Raw genomic sequence first — 22,601 nt, forward strand, 5'->3', positions numbered from 1 at the left:
CAGGTAGGGCAACCAGATTTTACGATTGTAAAATCCGGACATGTGGCTCCGCCCCCTCAGATCCTCCCACTTCCATCCAGCCTCGCTCCCCCCCCCCCCCCGAACCTAGTCTCCTCGAGCTTGGAGCAGCGTCTGGAGGGCCTCTGAGCAGACGCGAATGCTTGTGACATCACTGCGTTGCATCTGCGCATGCGCCAGATGTCCTCCAGACGCAGTCCCGAGCTCGAAGGTTTTCAGAACCCGGACAAAGTGCCGGGTTTTGCAAAGCCGTCTGGACACCTGGACAGTCCTCTAAAAAGAGGTAGAAGGGACGGTGCTGGAGTTGGGCTGTAGAGGAGAAGGGTACAGATAAGAGAGATTTATCCAATGAGCAGAGTGCCCGGGGGTGGGGGGAGAGGAGAGATACTGAGGAGCTGCAGATCGAATACACTTGTAGGTCAGTAAGAGAAATTTGAACTATATGCAGAAACAGAATCAATGAAGTGACCTGAGGAGAGGGGTAGTGTGGGCATAGCGACGTTGACGGAATATGAGGCATGCAGCAGAGTTCTGGATAAATCGAAGGGGAGAGAGATGGTTTAGTGGAAGACCTAGCGATATTGTAGAGAAAAAAAGTAGATAGGTCGGGCTGGTCTTTAACTACCACCATTTACTATGTTACTGACCCCCTCTTCTATTAATCTGTGCTTGCAGGTTTTAGCGCAGAGAGTCTCGCTGAATGGCCCGTGCTGCTCCCGACGCTCATATAAGAACATAAGAATTTCCGCTGCTGGGTCAGACCAGTGGTCCATCGCGCCCAGAAGTCCGCTCCCGTGGCAGCCCTTAGGACAAAGACCAGTGCCCTAACTGAGTCTAGCCTCACCTGCATACATTCTGGTTCAGCAGGAACTTGTCTAACTTTGTCTTGAATCCCTGGAGGGTGTTTTCCCCTATAACAGCCTCCGGAAGAGCGTTCCAGTTCTCCACCACTCTCTGGGTGAAGAAGAATTTCCTTACGTTTGTACGGAATCTATCCCCTTTTAACTTTAGAGAGTGCCCTCTCATTCTCTCTACCTTGGAGAGGGTGAACAATTTGTCTTTATCTACTAAGTCTATTCCCTTCATTATCTTGAATGTCTTGATCATGTCCCCTTTCAGTCTCCTCTTTTCAAGGGAGAAGAGGCCCAGTTTCTCTAATCTCTCACTGTATGGCAACTTCTTCAGCTCCTTAACCATTTTAGTCGCTCTTCTCTGGACCTTTTCGAGTAGTTCTGTGTCCTTCTTCATGTACGGCGACCATTGCTGGACGCAATATTCCAGGTGAGGGCGTACCATGGCCCTGTACAGCGGCATGATAACCTTCTCCGATCTGTTTGTGATCACCTTTCTTAATCATTCCTAGCATTCTGTTTGCCCTTTTCGCCGCTGCCGCGCATTGCGCGGATGGCTTCATCGGCTTGTCGACCAGTACTCTCAAGTCTCTTTCCTAGGGGGGTCTCTCTGAGTACCGCACCGGACATCCTGTATTCATGTATAAGATTTTTGTTACCGACATTAATCACCTTACACTATAGGAACTCTACGAGCGTTGGGAGCAGCGCGGGCCATTCAGTACGGCTCTCCGGGCTAGAAACTGCTAACGCAGTTTAATAGAAGATGCCCTAAGCTGTGGTAAGCCTCGGTGTGTGCCTACCCATTTTGAATGTGAGCACACAAACCAAGCGCTAAAAATCTTATTTTTCTCTCTGCGGGCCATGTTTGGGGGGGGGGGTGGCGTGACAGCATGAGTTAATCAGGATAGCTACATTACTGCTTGCTAACTGATTAGCGGGGGATTACGTAGCGTGCGAGCCCTTACCACCTTCAAACTAGGCGGCAACAAGGGCTCGCAGGATAATTTTTGATAATGGCTTTGATCTAATGGCCAAAAGAACAACACGGATCACTTCATAATATATCCAACCCACAGGAATAAAATCATCAAAAAAGGTTTTTAATTTTTGGAATACAAACAAAATTATTCAGACCTCTATTTTTTTTGCACATACAGTGTCACAATCTCTTAACTCCCTCTTCTACAAAGCCACGTGGCAACAGCCCCGAACCCTTTTAAATCTCTATGGGCTTCGGGGCCGTTAACCACGCGGCAACCGCAAGCACGGCTTTGTAGAAGAGGGGGGGGGGGTAAGTGTCTTAATATCGAACGTGATGAACATATTAGGCACCTCAGTGCATGTTACTACCATTTTACCCCCGTTTTGGCACTCAACTACCATTCTTTTGTTATTGCACCTACAGGTAGGGGTCTAATTGGCGTCTAACTTAAGGCGCACTATATCGATTGATCCTCTAAGTCAGCGGTGTCAAAGTCCCTCCTCGAGGGTCGCAATCCAGTCGGGCTTTCAGGATTTCCCCAATGAATATGCATGAGATCTATTAGCATACAATGAAAGCACTGCGTGCATTGGGAAAATCCTGAAAACCCAACTGGATTGCAGCCCTCGAGGAGGGACTTTGATACCACTGCCCTAAGTGCTTGATGTGGTTTAGTAAAATGCCAATCTGGGCCAATTAGAGTCTTAAGCCTGCTCATTCCATCTTAGGATGCACCAGGAAGGAGGCCTGATTGGCTCAGATGTCTAAGGCTCCTGAGGCAGGAACCTTAGCCATCTGAGCCAATCAGGGCCTTAGGCCCCTCCCCGGTGCATCCCAGGGGATGGAAGGCCCGCCATTTTGAAGAGGCAGGCCTGATGGCTGTAGGGAGTAATCATATCTCCAGCGGACCTTTCTTCAACAAAAGTACAGGGTGGGCTTAGAGGTGTCAGAGGTGGGTTTTGAGGTTGGGGAGGGGTTTGAGGCAGGGCTGCTGGCTGGAGGGAGTAAGCATCCCTCCATTGGACCTTTCTTCAAAAAAGTACTGGAGGGTGGGTTTAGAGGTGTCGGGGGAGGGTTTTAAGGTTTGGGGTGTCAGAAGGAGGGAGTGAGCATCCTTCCTGCCGGGCTACTTCGGGGAGGGGGGGGGAGGCTGATGGCGGGGGTTTGGGTAGTTGTCAGCATGTCAGCAGAAGGGAGTGGGCATCCCTCCTACCCATAGTGCTTGGGGGTGTATGTTGGGAGATCGTGGGCTGGCAGTAGGAGAGAGTGGGCATCCCTACTGCTGATTTCATGAGTGGATGCTGGGGGTCCCCCCGGCTCAGCTGATTGCAGCAGAGGTATTTTCCTTCTGATCAGCTGAGCTGGCAGAAATTCCTGAAGCTGTGGCTTTGGGGAGGCCTACTGGCTCAGCTGATTGGGAATTCCCTTGCCGCCATCAGGTAATGGCAAGGGATCCCTCAATCAGGCAGGCGTGATTCTGTAATCGATGCCAGTGACATGGGCAGCGGTTAGAGAATCAGAGGGAGGGGGGGGGTTGGGGGGAGGTAAAGTGTCTGGTTTTTAAGACAGACATGATTCTGTATAGGACAGCTGTGTGGAATTCTCAGTCAGTTCATAGGTGGCCGCTGAAACCGGCGTCCTCTACAGAATCGACCCCTTAGAGCTCCCCATCCCTCAAATTAGAAAAGTTCTAAACCCTCTGAACCCCTTTTTCCCCCTTATGGCCTTAGTCCTGTTCCTGCCCTCCTACACTCTGAAATCTGTTCAATACCTGACTCCTCACCCTAGGGCAGGGTTAGGCAATTCCTGTTCTCGAGAGCCAGAGCCAGGTCAGGTTTTCAGGATATCCACAATAAATATGCATGAGATAAGATTTGCATATCAAGGAGGCAGTGCATGCAAATCCATCGCATACATATTCATTGTGGATATCCTGAAAACCTGACCTGGTTCTGGCTCTCAAGGACCGGAACTGCCTACCCCTGCACTAGGGGATAGTGTTGAGATATAGCAGTGGTTCCCAAACCAGTCCTGGGGGACCCCCAGCCAGTCAGGTTTTCAAGATATCCCTAATGAATATGCATGAGAGAGATTTGCATACCTGTCACTTCCATTATATGCAAATCTCTCTCATGCATATTCATTAAGGATATCTTGAACACCTGACTGGCTGGGGGTCCCCCAGGACAGGTTTGGGAACCACTGCGATATAGGGACCCCAGATAAAAAAGATAGATCTTTGTCATTTTGTTTTTTTCTGCTTATGACGGTGATGGAAGAAAGGTGAATTTGTTATGTTTTGTACATTTAAGGCAGGGGTGTCAAAGTCCCTCCTCGAGGGCCGTAATCCAGTCGGGCTTTCAGGATTTCCCCAATGAATATGCATGAGATTTATTTGCAAGCACTGCTTGTGTGCTAATAGATCTCATGCATATTCATTGGGGGAAATCCTGAAAACCCGACTGGATTGCGGCCCTCGAGGAGGGACTTTGACACCCCTGATATAAGGGGAAGGGAAAAAAAACCCCAAACAAGTGTGGTCGAGACTGATTAACGCAGGTAGCAGCTATTCTCCTGAGAGAACACATGGAAACGAGTCCCTTGAAACCACTTATCTTTTTTTATTTTTTTCAGGTTGCTTGCTGTGTGAAACAATCCTTGCTTTGAAGGCGAGAAAAGATTTTGGCCAGCGCCGATTGGTTTCCACTACTGCTGATTTACCTTTTGGTCCACTTCGTTCGGAGGAGCTCAAAGCCATTCTTGATTGGACCTAATGAAAGCTTCCAAGCTCTCGCGCGCTGGATCTCCTTGAGGAAGGTAACGAGCGCTGCCTCGTTGTTGTGTGTTTTTTATCATTGTTTTCCTGCAAGTGCTGTTTTGGATCTGGAGGAAAACTGATTTTTTTTTTCATTCATATTTCTCTCTCTCTCTCTCCCTCCGCACTTTGAAGTGATGCTAACATTTTTACTAGGGAGTCTGCGGCTGGGATGCGTTTGTTAGCATGCTTTAGAGCTGCGGCCTTGGCAGTGTTGACATTTTTTTCCTTTCTCGGGAATTGTTTATTAATAGATTAGGAAAAGTAGGGCGGGTGAGCTTGAAGATAATCTCCAGTGGGAGCTGCACAGCCTGTAAGCATCAGTACTGGCCTGGTGGTACAGAATGTCAGTGTTTCTCTTTTTTTTTTTTTTTTAACTACTTATGTCTATAGCGTTGCTAGATGTACGCAGCACTGTACATTAGGGGAAAGGGAACTTATATGCCACCTTTTTGTGGCTTTGGCATTCAAAGCTGACATTCAAAGCGGCGGATGCTAAAGGTTTAAATGACTTGCCCAGGGGACAGAGGCAGCAGCTCTACCCGTGAGCCACACCTTCAGTCTGTCCTAGTATGACAATTCTTATGTGAGCCAAGTATAGAACAATGAAGCCATTGTGACATCACTGGTGAGGGCTCTTAGACATTGGTGGAATGTGGCATTGTGACATCACCGTCTCGGCTCTGGAATGTTGCTTACTCTTTGGGTTTCTGCCAGGTACTTGGGACCTGGGTTGACCACTGTTGGCAACAAAATATTGGACTTGATGGGCCGTTGTTCTGTCCCAGTATGGCAACTTTTATATTATGCTCTTAACTTGTTTGCTTCTGTATCAGTGGTCTCCAAATCAAACCCTTTGCAGGGCCACGTTTTGGATTTGGAGGTCCTCAGAAAAATAGTCAATGTCTTATTAAAGAAATGACAATTTTGCATGAGGTAAAACTCTTTACAGTTTCTAAATCTTTCCTTTTGGCTAAGTCTTAATAATATTATTGTCATTTATAGCTAAAGAGACAGATGATCAAAAAACTGTTTTATTTTACTTTTGTGATTATAATAAACATACCGAGGGCCTCAAAATAGGACCTGGCGGGCCGCATGTGACCTCCGGGCCGTGAGTTTGAGACCACTGTTCTATATCTACTGGTGTGGTCTGTGTTGCTTGGATTTCTTGCAGACCATTGACTCTGAGTTGTCTCCTGCCGCCCATACTCCTTCCATGGCGACGGCGTTTGGAGTTCTGCGCTGTGAAATTTAGATGCCCGTGTTGTAGAACAGGGCGTAGGGCTTAACTCCTAATTACTGGCAACTAAGTACTTTTGCTAACTCCAAAAACTATCACCTAATTAGCTAATATCTGCCCGGATCTGTGCCCAAAACCAGAGCGCCCATAAGAATGTGGGGATATGGTCACGATTTAATTACACTCGCAGTAGAGAGACTGGGTATAAAAGGAGGGGAAACGGGGAGGATTTGATAACTGTAATTTGAAAAAAAAAAAAAAATTGAAAGAAATAATAGACATGCTTTGGCTTTTCTAGAAAATACTCCGCCCAAAGACCTTGTAGATTAGCTGCAAAGCTTCTTGCAGTTTTGTTTGGAGATCTGGGCACTGAAACTTTCAGTACAAAGAGAGATGATACAAAACATGCTGATGCAGACGTTGGAACATAGTACCATACCATATGACAGTTGATTTAAAGCAACACTTTACCATCAGTGACTCCACGGTGAAAATTTGCATGAGAAAGATTTGTATATAATGGAAGCGACAGGCATGCAAATGTGCTCCATGCATATTCATTAGGGCTATCCCAAAAACCTGATTGGCCTGGTGGTCCTCCCAGGACAGGGTTGGGAACCACTGCTCTAGGGGGATCTCTTAGCAGATGGGCAAGAGCTGTTTCGAATTTCCAGAAGAGAACATAACGAAAAAAACAAACCAAAGTTGTTTGTGTCACTCTGAGCTGAGATGCTTCATCGAGTTCAGAATTCCCCTCCTTTTCTTAAGTAACCCCTGGAGATTCAGCATTCTGAAGCCAACATAAGAATAGCCATACTGGGCCAGATCATTGGTCCATCTAGCCCAGTTTCCTGCTTTCACAAGTACCTGGCAAAAACCCAAAGAATAGAAACATTCCAGAGTTCATATTGTGATGTCATAATGCCTCATCCTACCAATGCCTAAGCGCCAACCTCAGCAGTGATGTCACTATGGCCTGATTGTCCTATACGTGGCTCACATAAGAACTGCCGTACCGGGTCAGATCATTGGTCCATCTAGCCCAGTTTCCTGTTTTCACAAGTACCTGGCAGAAACCCAAAGAATAGAAACATTCCAGAGTTCATATTGTGATGTCATAATGCCTCATCCTACCAATGCCTAAGCGCCAACCTCAGCAGTGATGTCACTATGGCCTGATTGTCCTATACGTGGCTCACATAAGAACTGCCGTACCAGGTCAGATCAATGGTCCATCTAGCCCAGTTTCCTGTTTTCACAAGTACCTGGCAGAAACCCAAAGAATAGAAACATTCCAGAGTTCATATTGTGATGTCATAATGCCTCATCCTACCAATGCCTAAGCGCCAACCTCAGCAGTGATGTCATTATGGCCTGATTGTCCTATACTTGGCTCACATAAGAACTGCCGTACCGGGTCAGATCAATGGTCCATCTAGCCCAGTTTCCTGTTTTCACAAGTACCTGGCAGAAACCCAAAGAATAGAAACATTCCAGAGTTCATATTGTGATGTCATAATGCCTCATCCTACCAATGCCTAAGCGCCAACCTCAGCAGTGATGTCATTATGGCCTGATTGTCCTATACTTGGCTCACATAAGAACTGCCGTACCGGGTCAGATCAATGGTCCATCTAGCCCAGTTTCCTGTTTTCACAAGTACCTGGCAGAAACCCAAAGAATAGAAACATTCCAGAGTTCATATTGTGATGTCATAATGTCTCATCCTACCAATGCCTAAGCGCCAACCTCAGCAGTGATGTCATTATGGCCTGATTGTCCTATACTTGGTTCACTTAAGAACTGCCGTACCGGGTCAGATCAATGGTCCATCTAGCCCAGTTTCCTGTTTTCACAAGTACCTGGCAGAAACCCAAAGAATAGAAACATTCCAGAGTTCATATTGTGATGTCATAATGCCTCATCCTACCAATGCCTAAGCGCCAACCTCAGCAGTGATGTCATTATGGCCTGATTGTCCTATACTTGGCTCACTTAAGAACTGCCGTACCGGGTCAGATCAATGGTCCATCTAGCCCAGTTTCCTGTTTTCACAGTGGCCGATCTTGCTCACAAGTGCCTGGCAGAAACCCAAATACAGTCAAACCTCGGTTTGCGAGTGTTTTGCAAGATGAGCAAAACATTCTCGCAAATCGTGACTGGCAAACCGAGTGTTGACTGGATTTGTGAGCTTCGCTACCCCACCACCCGCGTGAACCGGCATCCTCCACCCGCCCAAACAGAAGCCTTACCCCATCTGGCACTGGCACGCAGCCCATAGGACGTGCCGGTGAACGAAGATCCTTTCTGTTGCCTGGGCCTTGAGCAGGCAACAGGAAGGATCTTCGTTTACCAGCACCGGCACATCCTGGGGGCTGCGTGCCAGTGCCAGATGGGGGTAAGGCTTCTGTTTGGGCTGGTGGAGGATGCCGGTTCGCGTGGGGGGAGAGCAGCGCCGGTGGGCTCAGGAGGGTGGTGTTGGGGGGTGGGAACAAATTAAGCAAGTTTCCCTTACTACCTATGGAGAAACTCGCTTTGATATACGAGCAATTTGGTTTACGAGCATGCTTCTGGAACGAATTATGCTCGTAAACCACTGTACTAGCAAAATTCCATGCTACTGATCTGAAGTAGACAATGACACGGGGACAAATTTGTCCCATCTCCGCAGAACTCAAGTTTCCCCGTCCCTGTGAGTTTTGTCCCTGTCCCTGCCTCATACCTTTAAGCTCTGCCTTAACTGCACGAGCCTCGAGAACACTTATGATTTTAAAGTGTTTGAGGCTTGTGCAGATGAGGACGAAGCTTGCAGGAATGGGGCGGGGGCAGGGACAGGAAAAGAACTCAACAAGAAGGGAAAATGAGTTCCCGAGAGAATGGGGAAAAATTAGTCCCTGCGTCATACTCTAATCTCAAGCATTGGCTTGCCCATAAATATCTCAATAGCAGATTATGGACTTTTCCTCCAGGAACTTGTCCAAACCTTTTTTTAAAACCCCTTTTCTGGTTTTTGCAAAGCAAATAAAATATTTTTGAAGTTTTCTGTCCTAAAGGTAAGCAACAGCACTACATTTTCCTGTGCAGCTGAACCACATCATAGAATGATATTAAAGTGCACTGGGAGGCTTGATGTTTAAGCCAATAACCTTACGGGTTTTGGTGAGATAAAAACATAAGAGCTGCCATATTGGGGCAGACTTCTAGTCCATCAAGCCCAGTATCCTGTTTCCAACAATGGCCAACCCAGATCACAAGTACCTGACAAGATTCCAAAGAGTAATACATATTGTATACTGCATGTTCTAAGAATAAGCAATGGATTTACCCAAATCCATCTTAATAATGGTTTATGGACTTTTAGGAAATTATGCAAACCTTTTTTAAACCCTGCTAAGCTAACTGAATTTACGCTGCTGGGTCACACCAGTGGTCCATCGTGCCCAGCAGTCCTCTCCCACGGCGGCCCTTAGGTCAAAGACCAGTGCCCTAACTGAGCCTAGCCTTACCTGCATACATTCTGGTTCAGCAGGAACTTGTCTAACTTTGTCTTGAATCCCTGGAGGGTGTTTTCTCCTATAACAGCCTCCGGAAGAGCCTTCCAGTTCTCCACCACTCTTTGGGTGAAGAAGAACTTCCTTACGTTTGTACAGAATCTATCCCCTTTTAACTTTAGAGTGCCCTCTCGTTCTCCCTACTTCTCAGTCTCCTCTTTACAAGGGAGAAGAGGCCCAGTTTCTCTAATCTCTCACTGTACGGCAACTCCTCCAGCCCCTCAACCATTTTAGTCACTCTTCTCTGGACCCTTTCGAGTACTAGTCTGTAATTTCCCAGATTACTCCTGAATCTCTCTTTATCTTTTTTAAGGGAATACTGTAAATAGTTAAATCCTCGCATCTCATATATATTTTAGTGACCTTTCACTACAGTTTTTGGTTTTTCGTTATTCTTTTTAAGATTCTTTTTAAGAAGTGAACGAGAAGTGAGCATCGCTAACAACCTGCATAGGAGAAATAATGCCCCTTTTTTTCTGCCCTCTCTTTGCAGTCACTGCCTTGTCTCGGGATTAGCAGCTCAAACGATCACCACTCTGCTTTTCTTTCTTTGGCGTGTACACAGCCTGGCATACCTCTTGCCCTACCTACTACCTTGCCACACCGCTTTGATGTCGTACAAGAGTGTGGCGTAGTGGTTAAAGCTACAGCCGCAGCACCCTGAGGTTGTGGGTTCAAACCCAAGCTGCTCCTTGTGACCCTGGGCAAGTCACTTAATCCCCCCATTGCCCCAGGTACATTAGATAGATTGTGAGCCCACCGGGACCGACAGGGGAAAAATGCTTGAGTACCTGAATAAATTCATGTGAACCTTTCTGAGCTCCCTTGGGAGAACGGTATAGAACATTGAATAAATGGAATCATCGGACACTCTGATTGTTGTGGTTTTGTGAGAATCGGAGACTGATCTACCAGAAGAAGTGAGGGAGGCTGGTGAAATGGGGGCAGGGGGCTTAGGGAGGAGTTGGTGTTGATGGGACATAAAGATTTCTGTGCTCATCTGTTCAGGGTGGCAGAGAATCGGAGAGGAGGTATCTTACATTGGCACTATTTACTGTGTCCGCTGTGGAATTCAAAAGCATGGCCTACTTGTTGCCTTAAGGTGTGTGTGTGGAGGTGGCAGAGGGAGGAAGGAAGAGAGTATTGGACATTTATCCCAGGACAAGCAGGCAGCATATTCTTAACACATGGGTGACGTCACCGACGGAGCCCTCGGTACGGACCTTTTTAACTAGAAGTTTCTAGTTGGCCGCACCGCGCGTGCGCGAGTGCCTTCCCGCCCGACGGAGGAGTGCGTGGTCCCCAGTTTTTCCGTTTCCGCGGAGCGAAGAAGACGCGTGTGTTTTTTCAACGGCCGTTGAAACCACTTTTTTGCCTTCCCGCTCGCGTTTTTTTCCTTATTTTTTCTTTCTTTACCTTCGGGTTTATTTTTCTTTGATTTGCAAAAAAAAAAAAAAAAAAAAACTTTGCTTTTTTCCTTTTTTCTTTCGTTTTTGCCCCGGCGGGGCCTGTTGCCAGTATACAGGCCTCGGGCTTCGATTTTGCGGAGGCTATCTTCCCCTTCATGCCCCCGCAGGTCGGTTTTAAGAAGTGCCAGCGGTGTGCACGCCCGATCTCCATAACTGACCCACACAATTGGTGCTTGCAGTGTCTGGGTCCAGAGCATCGGGCGGACTCCTGCACCCGCTGTGCTACTCTTCAAAAAAGAACCCTTAAAAACCGAAGAATTCAGCAAACTCTCCTCTTCGGCACCGAGTCGGCGATGGACTCCTCACCTTCAACAGCGGTACCTCAAAAATCGGCACCGTCGTCCTCGACACCGACCGACCCCGCATCGGCGTCACTGGCGCCAGGTAAGCCGGCTAAGAAGCCTTCCTCTTCCCTCGAGCGCCCTCCAGCTACGGTGGCGACACCGTCCCTACCGGCATCGCACCGGTCCCGCAAACGCTCCGCCCCGATCTCGGTGAGTGCCTCGTCATCGGCCTCCTCATCGCCGGGGCGTGGAGCGGCATCTAAGGAACCGAAGAAAAAGAAAGCGGTTCCGATGCCACCCCTAGATGACCGTATCTCGGCCATCTTAAAGGCTCAACTCCAAGAACAGTTGAAGAAACAACTTGAACAACTGTTGCCCACTATCCTGGCACCGCTCCTTCCGGTACCAGACCGGCCCGAGCCCCGTACCGAGCCTCCGGTGTCCACCCCTTCGGTACCGGTGAACACATCCATGCCGATCCTTTCGGCCCAACAACTTCAGGGCGATCCGGTGGTTCATTCTCAGGCCACATTGGATCCTCCTCGGCACCAGGCGGCACGGCATTCTTCTCGGGACCGAGATAGACGCCGGTCGTCCTCCCCTGGTACCGTTTCGGTGCGCTCTGGAAAGTCCTTGTCCAAAACTCGCCATACCGCGCCCTCCACCCCGGTGTCTCGACATGCACCAGAAGTCAGGGACCCTGACTTATGGGAGGAAACTCCTCTCGGTACCGAGGAGGATCCCTCCTCATCTGATGAGGAACCATCGGCACCCGATGCCACCTCTAAACCAGAGCAGTCCTCATTTTCTAAATTTCTGAGAGAAATGTCTGCTGCCCTGTCCCTTCCCCTGGAATCGGACTCAAAAAAGTCTCAAGCCTTTCTAGAGGCTCTAGACTTTGAGCAACCTCCTAAGGAGTTCCTCAAGCTTCCCGTGCATGACATTCTACGGGAAACTTTCTACAAAAACTTAGAAAATCCCCTCACGGTACCGGGAGCCCCCCGTAAACTGGACAACCTTTACCGTGTCATTCCCATTCCTGGATTCGACAAATCTCAATTGCCCCATGAGTCCCTTCTGGTTGAATCCACCTTAAAAAAGACTCAGGGCTCCAGTGTCTATGCCTCTACCCCTCCTGGCAGAGAAGGTAAAACCATGGACAAGTTTGGCAAGAGGCTTTACCAGAATGCCATGCTTGCAAACAGGGCAAACAACTATTCCTTCCATTTTTCCTTCTATCTGAAACATTTGGTCCAGCAACTGTCTGCCCTCCAAAAGTACCTTCCTGAGCGCAAGGTCCCGCTATTCCAACAGCACATCTCTGGCCTTCTCCAAATGCGCAAGTATATGGTCCGCTCGATATACGACTCCTTCGAGCTCACCTCTCGGGCCTCTGCCATGGCCGTAGCCATGCGTCGCTTGGCCTGGCTCAGAGTCTCCGACCTGGACATCAACCACCAGGATCGTCTGGCCAACGCCCCCTGTCTCGGGGATGAACTTTTTGGAGAGTCACTGGATTCCACCACCCAGAAACTCTCTGCCCATGAGACCAGGTGGGACACCCTGATCAAGCCGAAAAAGAAGGCACCGCCTGCCCGACCTTATCGGCCACAAACATCTTATCAACGGAGGTTCTCAGCCAGACCACTCAACCCGCCTCCCCAGCAATCTCGGCGACCCCGTCAACAGCAACATCATGCTCAGGCTCGATCTCAGGCCACTCAACCCTCTAAGCCTTCTCAGCCTGCTAAACAATCTCAGCCCTTTTGACTCTTCTCTCCAGGGCATAGCCAGTCATCCACCCTTGCTACCTCTTCCACAACCCATCGGAGGTCGTCTCACCATCTTCTCCAGCCGTTGGGAAGTCATCACGTCAGACCAGTGGGTCCTCAACATCATCCGCCACGGCTACTCTCTCAACTTCCAGACTCTACCTCCGGACAACCTTCCCGTAGAGTCTGCTTCGCACTCATCTCAAGCCCCCCTCCTCCTGAGGGAGGTTCAATCCCTCCTCCTTCTCAATGCCATCGAAGAAGTACCTCCAGATCAAAGGGGTCAGGGATTCTACTCCCGCTACTTCCTGGTCCCCAAAATGACGGGAGACCTCCGTCCCAATCTCGATCTAAGGGACCTCAACAAGTGTCTAGTCAAGGAGAAGTTCAGAATGCTCTCCCTTGCCACGCTTTACCCTCTTCTTTCTCAACACGACTGGCTATGTTCCCTGGACCTCAAAGAGGCCTACACTCACATCTCCATCAATCAGAATTCTCGCCGCTACCTCCAGTTCCAGGTACTGCACCACCACTATCAGTACAAGGTGCTACCGTTTGGCCTAGCTTCCTCACCCAGGGTCTTCACCAAGTGCCTTATAGTGGTAGCGGCCTTCCTCAGGTCTCACAACCTCCAGGTGTTCCCCTACTTGGACGATTGGTTGGTGAAAGCACCTTCATCTCAACTCGTGCTACAAGCCACTCATCACACCATCTCTCTCCTCCACCTCCTGGGGTTCGAGATCAACTACCCCAAGTCGCACTTGCTTCCCACCCAGCGACTTCAATTCATTGGAGCAGTTCTGGACACCACGCTAATGAGGGCCTTTCTCCCCTCCGATCGCCAGCGGACCCTGCTCCATCTCTGCCGTCAGGTACTCATGCACCCCTCCATCCCTGCCCGACAGATGATGGTCCTACTGGGTCACATGGCCTCGACGGTGCATGTCCTTCCTCTGGCACGTCTCCACCTTCGTACGCCTCAGTGGACTCTCGCCAACCAATGGTCACAGACTACAGATCTTCTTTCTCATCCCATCTCTGTGACATCATCTCTTCAGCAATCTCTCCAATGGTGGTTGAACTCCTCAAATCTTTCCAGGGGTCTACTTTTTCATCTGCCCCCCCACTCTATGATCATCACCACCGATGCGTCCCCCTACGCGTGGGGAGCTCACCTAGGAGATCTACGCACCCAGGGACTTTGGACCCCACAGGAGCGTCGTCATCACATAAATTTCCTGGAACTCAGAGCAATGTTCTACGCCCTCAAGGCTTTCCAACATCTTCTCTGCCCTCAAGTCCTCCTCCTGTGCACAGACAATCAAGTCGCCATGTACTACATAAACAAACAAGGCGGCACCGGATCTCGCCCCCTTTGTTTGGAGGCTCTGCGCATCTGGACCTGGGCCACGGACCGCAATCTCTTTCTCAGGGCGGTCTATATCCAGGGCGAACAGAACTCTCTGGCCGACAATCTCAGTCGCATCCTTCAACCCCACGAGTGGACGTTGGACCCTCCGACTCTGCTCTCCATCTTTGCTCGATGGGGCACTCCGCAGGTGGACCTCTTTGCAGCACCTCACAATCATCAGCTGCCCCAATTCTGCTCCAGACTCTTCTCTCCTCACCGTCTGGCCCCGGATGCATTCCTGCTCGATTGGAGGGATCGGTTCCTGTATGCCTTCCCTCCACTTCCTCTGATGTTGCGGACCTTGTCCAAACTCCGCAAAGACCACGCCACCATGATTCTTATCGCACCTCGGTGGCCTCGCCAACACTGGTTCTCACTCCTGCTCCAGCTCAGCTCCAGGGAACCCATTCTACTTCCTGTGTTTCCTACTCTACTTACGCAACAGCATCAGTCTCTGCTACATCCCAATCTGTCTTCGCTCCACCTGACAGCTTGGTTTCTCTCGGGCTGACCTCTCCGGAGAATCTATCTCAACCGGTCCGCCTCATTTTGGACGCTTCCAGGAAACCGGCCACTCTCCAATGTTACCATCAGAAGTGGACCAGATTTTCCTCCTGGTGTCTCCGGCATCATCAAGAACCCACCTCCTTAGCGGTGGAAACTGTCTTGGAATATTTGCTCTCACTGTCCAACGCTGGCCTCAAAACTACCTCCATCAGAGTCCACCTCAGTGCCATCACTGCGTTTCATGAGCCTATTCTCGGAAAACCCCTCACGGCTCATCCTCTGGTTTCCAGATTCATGAGAGGACTCTTCAACATCAAACCGCCTCTCAAACCTCCTCCTGTCGTCTGGGACCTGAATGTGGTTCTCTCAGCTCTCATGAAACCTCCGTTTGAGCCTCTTGCCACAACTTCTCTCAGGCTTCTTACCTGGAAGGTGCTTTTCCTAATTGCCATCACCTCTGCCAGGAGGGTTAGCGAACTGCATGCACTGGTTGCCGACCCACCTTTCACTGTTTTTCACCATGACAAGGTTGTTCTGCGTACCCACCCTAAATTCCTTCCCAAGGTGGTCTCCGCTTTTCACCTCAACCAGTCCATTGTGCTGCCCGTCTTCTTCCCTAAGCCTCACTCGCATCCTGGGGAACAGGCGTTGCACACGCTGGATTGTAAGCGTGCCCTTGCTTACTATCTTGATCGTACCAGAGCTCACCGAACTGCCCCTCAGCTCTTTTTGTCTTTCGACCCCAACCGTTTGGGTCGTCCTTTCTCCAAACGGACACTTTCAAATTGGCTTGCTGCCTGTATTGCTTTCTGCTACGCTCGGGCCGGTCTCTCACTGGAAGGAACTGTCACGGCCCACAGAGTCCGAGCTATGGCTGCTTCTGTGGCTTTCCTCTGCTCCACGCCCATCGAGGAAATCTGCAAGGCGGCCACTTGGTCCTCAGTTCACACGTTCACTACTCACTACTGTCTGGATGCGTTCTCCAGACGGGATGGACACTTCGGCCAATCTGTGTTACAAAATTTATTTTCCTAATGGCCAACCATCCCACCTCCCTCTTTGTTAGCTTGGAGGTCACCCATGTGTTAAGAATATGCTGCCTGCTTGTCCTGGGATAAAGCACAGTTACTTACCGTAACAGGTGTTATCCAGGGACAGCAGGCAGATATTCTTACGTCCCACCCACCTCCCCGGGTTGGCTTCTTAGCTGGCTTATCCTAACTGGGGACCACGCACTCCTCCGTCGGGCGGGAAGGCACTCGCGCACGCGCGGTGCGGCCAACTAGAAACTTCTAGTTAAAAAGGTCCGTACCGAGGGCTCCGTCGGTGACGTCACCCATGTGTTAAGAATATCTGCCTGCTGTCCCTGGATAACACCTGTTACGGTAAGTAACTGTGCTCTCTCTCTTGTATCCCATTCTGTCTAGTCACCTCACTCATAGTTCCTCCATTCAAATCTTCTCCCACAGATGCCCCAGTCCCTTCATACAACCTTCATCCCTTTGATCTCCTTATTTTCTTCCCTTACCCTCGCTCTTCTTCCCTGTATAAATACAAACCTTCCTTTCTGTGGTCATCAAGGGCAGAGATGGCGGTGCCCGAGAAGCTAACATGATGAGCTTTTAACGGAGCAAGGAAGCTGACACTTCAAGGAGCGGAAGAAGCTGTAGGTTAGACAAACATTCACTCCTTGTTTCTTCAAGTGTGTTCATTTTCCCTTGTAACTCCTTAGTTCAGTGTCTTGCAAACTTTCCAGCCAGCGGCGCATTAAACCCCGGCCGGGAGGCACCCGGAAGTGACATCATCACTCGGCAGAGGGAAGGCCCTGGCAGGGAAGGCCGCAAAGCAGCCCATTCAGAGTGCTGCCGCAGTTTTTGGAGGCCTCTGAGCTGCTGCACAAGGAGATGGGCGAGAGGCGAGGAAAGATGCTTCACATGTGGGGAAGGGGGGAGAGAAAGAAAAAAGGAAGAATTGGGATGGAGGAGAGGAAGGAAGAAATGATTGGAAAATCAGGCAGCACTAATGTCAGGGATGGACTGTGGGTGGCTTCGGGAGACAATCTTAACTAGAGCTTATTTTCGTGGAAACACAGTATTAGAGAATTACACGGTAACTGTTAGCCGCGGGTAACCCACCGAAATGGGGAGAAAAAAAAACTGGTCCCTGCAGGTACGGGGACAAGGCCATTCACCGCCCTGTGGAGCGGTCAATGGCCATGTCCCCGCACTAAAGTACCTGCCACGTTGTTACCCTTCCCAGCCCTCCTTGCCATCGCTCCCTTCCACCAGCAGCAACCCCCCCCCCCCCCCCAGCATCCGGGCATATGTTCCCTTCATCTAGCCACTTCCCTCCCTTCCCCTCACCTTCACAGGTGCTCTTCGAAATTTTCTCTCTTTTCTGAGGTATCCGGATGTGGTAAACCTTTCTCACAAGTCCTGCACTTGACTGCCCCAAAGCTTCTCCTCTGATGCACTTCCTGTTTGCATCAGAGAAGCTTTGGGGCAGTCGTGTAGGACTTGTGAGAAATGTTGCCACATCCGGGCACCCAGAAAGAAAAAAGTCTGAAGATCATCCGTGAAGGTGAGGGGAAGGGAGAGGGGGGAGCATATGCTGGTTGGAAGGGAAGAGTGAGAGAGGGGAACAGACGCTGAAAGTGGAGAGAGAAGGAGCAGACGCTAGAAGGAGGTGGGGAGGAGAAAAAAGGGGAGCAGATGCTGGATGGGATGGAAAAGAGAGAATGGAGGGAGAGGGGGGAGCAGATGCTGGTTTCAAGGGAAGAGAGAGGGGAACAGATGCTGAAAGTGGAGAGAGAGGAAGCAGATGCGCTAGAAGGAAGTGGGGAGGATAGAGAGGGGAGCTGGTGGGAGGGGAGAGAGAGAGGGGAAGAGACACTGAATGGGAGAGAATAGAGAGGGGAGCAGAATTTGGAAGGAAGTGGAGAGGAGAGAGCGAGCACATACTGGATGCAAGGAGAAGATAAAGAAATAGAGCACATGCTGGATTGGGGTAAAATGATAGATTTAGTGAGATACTGGAAGGGGTGAGGGAAAGAGGTGGCAAGCTGTAGGTAGACACAATGAAAGGGAACTTGAGGACTGGAAAGTAAGGACAAGAGGTAGAAAACAAATTGAGAAGGAAGAGCAGAAAAAGGGAGAGGAGAGAAAGATACTAGAACATTGGGGGAGGGGGAGGGGGAGGAGACAGATACCAGATCTGAAGGGAGGAAAGGAGGAAAGATGCTAAAAACTACCTAGGAAAGGGAGTGAGAGATGGAAGGGAAGAAGACAGAGATGCCAGAGCATGGGGGAGCGGAGGGAAGAAGATGGGTGCCAGACCAATGGAGGGGGAGGGGGAGGGAGAGATGGAAGGGAGAGGCCTACGGTTTCTGGTAGAGGCATAAAAATAGAGCAGATGCCATAAGGAAGAGGCAGAGAGAAGGCAGAGAGTGGATGGAAGGAAGAGAATGACGAGAAGTTGAGGAAAACAGAAACCAGACAACAAAGGTAAAAAATTTCTATTTTTTTTTTTTTTTTTTTTTGCTTTAGGATAAAGTAGCATTGTAGCTGTGTTCAGTATAAAACTATTGGAGGCTTGTGTGGATGGGATCAGCTGGTTTGCGGGGACAGGGACAAATTTTTTTTCCCCCATGTCATTCTCTAAAGCAGGGGTAGGGAACTCCGGTCCTTGAGAGCCGTATTCCAGTCGGGTTTTCAGGATTTCCCCAATGAATATGCTTGAGATCTATTTGCATGCACTGCTTTCAATGCATATTCATTGGGGAAATCCTGAAAACCTGACTGGAATACAGCTCTCGAGGACCGGATTTCCCTACCCCTGCTCTAAAGGGTATCTACTTCAAGCAGGATCAACAAGTTTTGAGATAGGTGGCTGTCCAGAGCTGGCAGCTTGATATTGGCAAGACGAGTAACAGCAAGCCGCCAGGTACTTGCACTTATTCAAGGCTGGCTGCATCCTGTCCGCTCTGATAGGACGTTTGTATTGAAGGAGGTGGGATGGCTGCTGGCCTGAACTGCATATGGATACTCAAAAGGTCCCGCATTAGACATACAGGATGGAGATAGGGCAGTGGTGTTTGCAGAAGGAAGTGAAAGGGGAGAGATGCTGGACACAGGAGGGGAAGGAGAGATTCTGGTGGGTCATACAGGGCTGAAAGTTTGTCTAAGGCAATAAATATTCTTGGGCTGGCTCTAGCTTCAGGATCAGCCCCTCCTCTTCTCTCCTGGCTCCTGTGGGAGGACGGAGCAGAGGGGCCCACTCTTTTGCTCTGTTAGCTCCTGACATACCCACTCTCTTCCCTGCAGCCTTTCTGGAAGGGATGAACTGGATAGAACTGTTTTTGATTCTGGAGTCTGCAAAGAAGGGCTGGAACTGTGTTCCCCCACCAGAAATCCAAGCCCTTACCCGTGTTTATTTTCAAGAACTGTGGTCATGGAAAAACTGATGTTATGAGGGTGTTGTTTGTTTACATTCAGTGTCCAAGGTCATTTCCCCAGTACTGTGGTATCTTATCTGTACTTCTTGTGTGAAGAATGAATACCCCCCTCCCCCTACTCGAAGGCACCATGCTAATCTGAATATCCACGTGGATGCAGCTGCTGTTCAGACATCTGGTGTATGGGTAGCTTCTGTTTCCTGATTTAGCCTGGCACCTCCGTCTTCTTTAATGCAGCAGGATCCTGCGCCTCATAAGTTGGTATTTGAGCTCGTATTAATGTTCCAATCTGAGTATTGGCAGTAAGCAACAGTGATGAGGGTAACCATCAACACTGTGGACCATGAAATCACATAACCTAGAGATTTTCAACCCAGTGCGTCAGAAACACCCATCTAGTCAGATTTTCATTTATTTATTTATTCAATTTTCTATACGGTTTTCCCAGGGGAGCTAAGAACACTTTACATGAATTTATTCAGGTACTTGAGCCTTTTTCCCTGTCTGTCCTGGCAGTGGGGGGATTAAGTGACTTGCTCAGGGTCACAAGGAGCAGAGTGGGTTTGAACCCACAACCTCAGGATGCTGAGGCTGTAGCTTTAACCACTGCGCCGGTGTCAGGTCAAAAGCGCGCCGGGACAAAGGCGCGAGCAGACAATTGAGCACAGCGCGGAGGCGCGCGCCAAAGAAAATTTACTGTTTTTAGGGCTGCGACGGGGGGGCGTGGGGGGGAACCCCCCCCACTTTACTTAATACAGATGGCGCCGCGTTGGGGGGTTTGGGGGGGGTGTAACCCCCCACATTTTACTAAAAACATCACTTTTTCCCTGTTTTTAGGGAAAAAGTTAAGTTTACAGTAAAATGTGGGGGGTTACAACCCCCCAAACCTCCCACAACGCTGGCGCGATTTGTATTAAGTAAACTGGGGGTGCTCCCCAACAAAACCTCCCGTCGGAGCCCCTAAAAACAGTAATTTTCTTTGGCGCGCGCCTCCGTCTTGCGCTCAGTTGTCGGTGCGCACCTTTGTCTTCCGTGTTGTTGTCTATGAACCACTGCGCCACTCTAGAAATCAAAATGTAGTAAAAATGAGCCATTGTGACATCACTGATGAGGTTGGTTATGAGGCATTATGATGTCATAATACCAGCTCTGGTTATCAGAGGCTGAAGCTTTTCACACAATTCATTTGTTCAATTTTCTATACCATTCTCCCAAGGGAACTCATATACACGGGTACTTGAACATTTTTCCCTGTCTGTCCTGGTGGGCTCACAATCTGCCTAATGTACCTGGGGCAATGGGGAGATTAAGTGACTTGCTCAAGGTCACAAGGAGCAGCATGGCTTTGAACCCACAACCTTAGGGTGCTGAGACTGTAGCTTTAACCACTATTCCACTCTCTTTCAATGACTATGTATGAGATTGCATGATTTTCCTTTTCCCGCACTCTGGTATAGTACGGGGGAAGGGGGGGTGGCAGGCACCATCTTGGTAGGGGCTCCAGCACCTCTCCGCCCCCCCTGCCATGCTTACGCCCTCCCTTCCCTACCACCAGTACCTCTTTAAGTCTTCACCAGCACGAGCAACTACTCTGGCCTGCCGTGGAGCCAAGAAGTGATGTCGGAGGGAAAGCCAATGCCGCGCTTGAGCAGCAAACCGGTAAATCTGCTCGTGCTGGTGAAGATTTAAAGAGGGGGGGCGGCAGAAGGAGGATGTGAGTGTGGTGCGGGAGAGTGCCACGCCCCTTTCCATTTAACAGCTCTACCTCTGACAACCCTGAACTGCTCCCTCCCCGGGCGCCAAGACCATCTATATTTAAAATACAGTGAAACGTCTTTGTTGGATAACATTGCAACATCCCTAATTAGTCAAACAAAATTAAATAGGATTAACTTTGCGTGCTTTTTATGCTAATTACTAACCATACACATTAGGCAAATGCTTTATATCAAATGTCTTGTGACCCTTTCTCTCCTGGCCCTAAAGTGCCTACCCAGACCTTAGCCTGGACCATATTGATCTCTTTTCCTCTCCAGCTGCCTGCTCAGGGTTGCTGCCGCATTTCACTGTCTGGCAGAGAAGCCAACTACAATTATGAAGGAGACGGAAGGGCTGTCATATGAAGAACGGCTAATGAGATTAGAGCTCTTCAGCTTGGAGAAGAGATAGCTGAGGGGTGGGGGGGAGATAAGATTGAGGCCTACAAAATCCTGACTGCAGTGGAACAGGTCAACAAATTGATTGTTTACCCTATCAAGAAGTACGGAGACGAGGGGACATTTCATGAGGCTGTGTGATAATACTTTAAAACAAATTGGAGAAATTATTTCTTCACTCACTATATGGTTAAGCTCTAGAACTCGTTGCTGGGGCAAGTGGTAAAAGCAGTTTATGTATCTAAGTTTATAAAGAAACTGCTTCACGATAACCAACGGCAGCCATTCAGGGAGCGGCGCAGGACTAGGCAAGAAGCGAAAAGCTCGCGTTCCTGCCTTATGCGCCACGGTGTAGCAAGAAAGGAGGCAGCCATCCAGCAGGAGCGCGAAAAGCTCCTGGCAAGACCGCACTGGACCACCGGCTTTTTAGAAAAGGTGGCGATGGGGAGGGGGGGGGGAGGTTTTTAAAAAATTGTATTTGCTCCATAAGAAGCACCCACTTTTCCACCCACTTTTTTTGGGGGAAAAGTGTGTCTTATGGAGCGAAAAATACAGTAAATTATAAAACACAGGATAGTCAGGTGCCAGCATCCTGGAATTATCGCTCTTATAGCTACAGCACTAGTATTTGCATCGCCACAAACTCATAATTTTTGATTTTGACATTATAATTTTTTTCCTCCCCTCTCTCTTTTTTCCTTGCTGTATTGCTCTCCTTAACCCTTTCAGGACCATAAGGATCGTAGGCCAATTTTTGTGGTTTTGACGACATTTTTATGGTAAAAAGGGCTTGCAGATGCCAAAAAATTGATTTTTTTTGTGAAATATCATTATTTTTATTTAAAAAATCACACTTCTGGCTTATGGACAGTGTGGCAAGTGAATCTTCTCGTCAATCTGGCAACGACGCTAATGAATGAATGTCGGAACCAGTTTGTTTACATAAAGGCAGTATCATATGGAATCCGTACATATCAAATTTAGAACTGTAGACTATCCCAATCAAAATTTATAGGATTTTAAAGTTATGGGACAAATATGTCCCTTGGTCCTGAAAGGGTTAAACTGACGTAAGAAATGTAGACA

The 22,601-nt window shown here is 49.0% G+C and overlaps 1 protein-coding gene across 2 annotated transcripts in view; it reads left to right on the top strand.

Annotated features, from left to right (window-relative positions):
- PTP4A3 (protein tyrosine phosphatase 4A3) overlaps window positions 1-22,601 on the top strand; it is a 224,017-nt gene that overhangs the window by 38,127 nt on the left and 163,289 nt on the right. For both annotated transcript variants that reach the window (XM_033933157.1, XM_033933158.1), the window contains exon 2: window positions 4,489-4,671. The gene's annotated coding sequence lies outside the window, so the exon portion shown is untranslated. The remainder of the gene's footprint in view (window positions 1-4,488; window positions 4,672-22,601) is intronic.

Source organism: Geotrypetes seraphini, chromosome 2 (assembly GCF_902459505.1).
Source record: "Geotrypetes seraphini chromosome 2, aGeoSer1.1, whole genome shotgun sequence".
Lineage (NCBI taxonomy): Eukaryota > Metazoa > Chordata > Amphibia > Gymnophiona > Dermophiidae > Geotrypetes > Geotrypetes seraphini.